This window comes from Littorina saxatilis, linkage group LG13 (genome assembly GCF_037325665.1).
Source record: "Littorina saxatilis isolate snail1 linkage group LG13, US_GU_Lsax_2.0, whole genome shotgun sequence".
Lineage (NCBI taxonomy): Eukaryota > Metazoa > Mollusca > Gastropoda > Littorinimorpha > Littorinidae > Littorina > Littorina saxatilis.
Genome location: NC_090257.1, coordinates 43,369,718 through 43,375,941, shown reverse-complemented (window position 1 = coordinate 43,375,941; position 6,224 = coordinate 43,369,718).

Below are 6,224 nucleotides of genomic sequence, written 5' to 3'. Positions count from 1 at the left end.
GGGCTGTTAAGTATTTAGCAAATCATTGTTCGCAGGTTCTGCACATGCCGCTGTTATGGAAGAGTATCACAGGATTTAAAAGTCACTCGGTCAAATTCAGATTATTTTAGTGTTCGTGGCTTGTTTCTAACATGATTTCGTTTTCTGCGATTTACAGGTGTTCACTCGGTGTTTTATTGATTTGTTTCTAAAATGATTTCGTTTTCTGCGATTTACAGGTGTTCGCTCGGTGTTTTATTGTTTTGTTTCTAACATGATTTCGTTTTTTGCGATTTACAGGTGTTCGCTCGGTGTTTTATTGTTTTGTTTCTAACATGATTTCGTTTTTTGCGATTTACAGGTGTTCGCTCAGTGTTTTATTGTCTTGTTTCTAACATGATTTCGTTTTTTTGCAATTTACAGGTGTTCGCTCGGTGTTTTATTGTTTTGTTTCTAACATGATTTCGTTTTTTGCGATTTACAGGTGTTCGCTCGGTGTTTTATTGTTTTGTTTCTAACATGATTTCGTTTTTTGCGATTTACAGGTGTTCGCTCAGTGTTTTATTGTCTTGTTTCTAACATGATTTCGTTTTTTTGCAATTTACAGGTGTTCGCTCAGTGTTTTATTGTTTTGTTTCTAACATGATTTCGTTTTCTGCGATTTACAGGTGTTCGCTCGGTGTTTTATTGTTTTGTTTCTAACATGATTTCGTTTTTTGCGATTTACAGGTGTTCACTCAGTGTTTTATTGTTTTGTTTCTAAAATGATTTCGTTTTCTGCGATTTACAGGTGTTCGCTCAGTGTTTTATTGTTTTGTTTCTAACATGATTTCGTTTTTTTGCGATTTACAGGTGTTCGCTCAGTGTTTTATTGTTTTGTTTCTAAAAATTTATGATTTCGTTTTCTGCGTTTTACAGGTGTTCGCTCAGTGTTTTATTGTTTTGTTTCTAAAATGATTTCGTTTTCTGCGATTTACAGGTGTTCGCTCAGTGTTTTATTGTTTTGTTTCTAACATGATTTCGTTTTTTTGCGATTTACAGGTGTTCGCTCAGTGTTTTATTGTTTTGTTTCTAAAAATTTATGATTTCGTTTTCTGCGTTTTACAGGTGTTCGCTCAGTGTTTTATTGTTTTGTTTCTAAAATGATTTCGTTTTCTGCGATTTACAGGTGTTCGCTCAGTGTTTTATTGTTTTGTTTCTAAAATGATTTCGTTTTCTGCGATTTACAGGTGTTCGCTCAGTGTTTTATTGTTTTGTTTCTAAAATGATTTCGTTTTTTGCGTTTTACAGGTGTTCGCTCAGTGTTTTATTGTTTTGTTTCTAACATGATTTCGTTTTTTGCGTTTTACAGGTGTTCGCTCAGTGTTTTATTGTTTTGTTTCTAAAATGATTTCGTTTTCTGCGATTTACAGGTGTTCGCTGAGTGTTTTATTGTTTTGTTTCTAAAATGATTTCGTTTTCTGCGATTTACAGGTGTTCGCTCAGTGTTTTATTGTTTTGTTTCTAAAATGATTTCGTTTTTTGCGTTTTGTTTTTAGTTATTGCTCCTTTCTACCGGCTGTTGTTTCCTTACCTCGGTCATTATGACATCTACGTGGACATAGCGGTCCCAGACTTAATTAGCCCGTACAGGTGAAGGAAAGGCAGGTAACACCGGTAGAAAGCCGAGTTGTGATTGGCGCGGCGTTTGGCGTACAATCGATGTGGGTCATTAATCAGTGTGAGATACGTCCCCCTACCGACAGATGCCGAGGTTTACACGACTCAGGGGAGACAATAGCCCCGAGATCTACCGCTGCTCGCTTCGTTCCGAGTGATCGAACTTGCGCGCACCGTGGTTCCTTTGAAACACGAGACAGCATTGTGTCAGGGAGAAACAAGGCCCGGTCTCTAAACTCCTGCGCCCTTGCTTTCTGTATTCGATTATCCGCACAAATCGTTGGCTCCATTTTGTAAGGTGACGCCAAGCTGGTGTCGGAATAGCGTGATTTGAAACAGTGTCCTATTGCCAGGCGCAACAAACCCACAGACCTCCTTTCAGATTGAATCTTTCCCGACAGCGTCAGCTTCTCAAAGCAAGAAAGCGTTGTTTTAAACCTTACTCTATTTGCTTTGTGATCCGTTTTGATCCACAGTCGTAGACGTCGCAAATAAACGATGGAATTGTGTGTCCCTTTGACATGCAAATCACGTGGAAACCGGATTCTATCGTAGGAAAATCGAAATCTTGCCATAAGCGCACACACACACACTCACACTCACACACACAAACACACCACACCACACACACACACACAAACACACACACGCACCACACACACACACACACACACACATTACCCCCTCCATCCCTCCTCCCCCTCTCTCCCTTCCCTCCCTCTCCCTCCGCTTGTCCCGTGGCAGTAATGTTTTACTTGGCATTGGAAAGCACTTATTGTAACATCCTTGATGATCGTTTTCATGGTTAGCTGTTACCGCTAGCTTGGTTTTGATGTGATGGCGTGTCGTTGTGTGATGTGTATGTTGTGTGATCTGTATGTTCTTTAAGTCTTTTCTTTTCTGATCGCGTTTCTTTCACACACACACACACACACACACACACACACACACACACACACACACACACACACACACACACACACACACACACACACACACACACACACACACACACCACCACCACCACCACCCCCCCACACACAAACACACAAACACACACACACATACAATCAATCAATCAATCAATGAAGCTTATATCGCGCATATTCCGTGGGTACAGTTCTAGGCGCTCTGCAGTGATGCCGTGGGAGATGAAATTTTATACGGCCAGTAGATTGCAGCCATTTCGGCGCATATTTACCTTTCGCGGCCTATTATTCCAAGTCACACGGGTATAGGTAGACAATTATTGACTGTGCCTAAGCAATTTTGCCAGGAAAGACCCTTTTGTCAATCGTGGGATCTTTAACGTGCACACCCAATGTAGTGTACACGGGGGGGGGGGGGGGGGGGGGGGGGGGGGGGGGGGGGGGGGGGGGGGGGGTGGGTTCCGACACCGAAGAGAGTCTGCACACAACGTTGACGTCTGTGAAATAAATTTCCGCCGAACCTGAGATCGAACTCACGCTGACAGCGGCCAACTGAATACAAATCCAGGGCGCTACCAACTGAGCTATACACACACACCCCCCCACACACACACAAACACACACACACACACACACACACACACCAACCCACCCAGACACACATATACACACACACACACCCACAAAAACACACACACACACACACACACCAACCCACCCACACACACACATACACACAACCCAAAACTCATCTTGCCTGACCGCTGAATTAGCTGAGCTTCTGCACTCTTCACAGAACATGACGTAACGATAATTTATAATTATTGGACAGAACAAAACATGACGTAACAATAATTTATAATAATTATTGGACAGAACAAAACATGACGTAACGATTTTATAATTATTGGACAGAACAAAACATGACGTAACGATTTTATAATTATTGGACAGAACAAAACATGACGTAACGATAATTTATAATTATTGGACAGAACAAAACATGACGTAACGATAATTTATAATTATTGGACAGAACAAAACATGACGTCTCTATATTTTATAATTATTGGACAGAAAAAAAGAAAGTATACAGGGTGACCCCAAATAGGCCTCCCACAAAAATGTTAATTACCTCTACATTTGTTGACCGAATCACTTTTATAATTCAGTGTACATAATCTTTAGCTTATGTATGGCCCTTTCACAAAGTGACAATTTTTATAGATCAAAATAATTTAATGGTCTCTGACTTTTGTGTAATGTCAAACAAACTTTAAATTCAGGGATCGACTCAACAGTATGAGGTTTAAAATGGAGCGGTGGCCTAACAAAGCCGATTTAAGTCCTCCAGATTGTTACTGTTGGGGTTATTCGAAAGACCTATAATACCATAACCTACAATAGACATCTAGTGACTTAAATAGAGCAATTACAGACAGGATCAGGGCATTTCTCATGGAGGAATGCGTTCTTGACAGTGATGAATTTTGTTAGCAATTGCGCAAGTGTAACTTTACAACGAAGGGGGTCATTTTTCCAGTCATAGTTGTTTTGCATGAACTTACGTTTGTTTACGACCATTCCGCAAAGTTTCGAGTTTGTAAGTACAATGGTCCGACTTTTTCCGTCCCTCCAAAATGTGTTCCAAATTACACTTCCGAAATTGTCAATGACACCCAAGGGATTGCCCTTAACCTAGCTGAAACTGTTTTCTTCGGGTCACCGATGATCTGGGGGGTCAAAAAATTCAAAAGATAAAAGTTTGAAGGGTTTAAATCAGTTAAGTATGGCCACCGCTCAATGTGTGAAGGGTTTAAATCAGGTAAGTATGGCTACCGCTCAATGTCTGAAGGGTTTAAATCAAGTAAGTATGGCTACCGCTCAATGTCTGAAGGGTTTAAATCAGGTAAGTATGGCTACCGCTAAAAGTCTGAAGGGTTTAAATCAAGTAAGTATGGCTACCGCTAAAAGTCTGAAGGGTTTAAATCAGGTAAGTATGGCTACCGCTCAATGTCTGAAGGGTTTAAATCAGGTAAGTATGGCTACCGCTCAATGTCTGAAGGGTTTAAATCAGGTAAGTATGGCTACCGCTCAATGTCTGAAGGGTTTAAATCAGGTAAGTATGGCTACCGCTCAATGTCTGAAGGGTTTAAATCAGGTAAGTATGGCCACCGCTCAATGTCTGAAGGGTTTAAATCAGGTAAGTATGGCTACCGCTCAATGTCTGAAGGGTTTAAATCAAGTAAGTATGGCTACCGCTCAATGTCTGAAGGGTTTAAATCAGGTAAGTATGGCCACCGCTCAATGTCTGAAGGGTTTAAATCAGGTAAGTATGGCTACCGCTCAATGTCAACCCTCGTTCTGTTGAGTCGACCCCCGAATTTGGAAACTAATTTTTGAAATTGCACAAAAGTCAGACCATGTAGTCTACTAAATTGCTACTTTGTGGACAGGTCTGTGAAAGTAACCTAGAAGTAATTAGCAAGGAATGTGGCCATTAGATGTAGAAGTAATTAGCATTAGGGGGGGGGGGGGGGGGGTTACTCCCTATATTGGTCTGCTTTCTAACATTTTTTGGTTCGGAATTTAAATGTGAGAAATGTTTTATGAGACCCTGATTTCGAAAAAACTTGAACAGCCTTGGACGTTGCTTGTCCTCAGCAATAGCAATATTGTCGTGACGTCACAGAGGTGTATGGACGTTGCTTGTCCTCAACAATAGCAATATTGTCGTGACGTCACAGAGGTGTATGGACGCTGCTTGTCCTAAACAATAGCAATATTGTCGTGACGTCACAGAGCTGTATGGACGCTGCTTGTCCTCAACAATAGCAATATTGTCGTGACGTCACAGAGGTGTATGGACGTTGCTTGTCCTCAACAATAGCAATATTGTCGTGACGTCACAGAGGTGTATGGACGTTGCTTGTCCTCAACAATAGCAATATTGTCGTGACGTCACAGAGGTGTATGGACGTGCATCAAGGGGAACCAACTGTGACAAGCAACACATCCACCAACAACACTTCACACAATAGGCAACCAACCACACTTCACACAGGAGACAACCAACCACACTTCACACAGAAGACAACCAACCACACTTCACACAGGAGACAACCAACCACACTTCACACAGGAGACAACCAACCACACTTCACACAGGAGACAACCAACCACACTTCACACAGGAGACAACCAACCACACTTCACACAGGAGACAACCAACCACACTTCACACAGGAGACAACCAACCACACTTCACACAGAAGACAACCAACCACACTTTCCACAGAAGACAACCAACCACACTTCACACAGAAGACAACCAACCACACTTCACACAGAAGACAACCAAACACACTTCACACAGGAGACAACCAACCACACTTCACACAGAAGACAACCAACCACACTTCACACAGAAGACAACCAACCACACTTCCAACAGAAAACAACCAACCACACTTCCAACAGAAGACAACCAACCACACTTCCCACAGAAGACAACCAACCACACTTTCCACAGGGGACAACCAACCATACTTCACACAGGTGACAACCAACCATTCTTCACACAGGAGACAACCAACCACACTTCACACAGGAGACAACCAACCACACTTCACACAGAAAACAACCAACCACACTTCC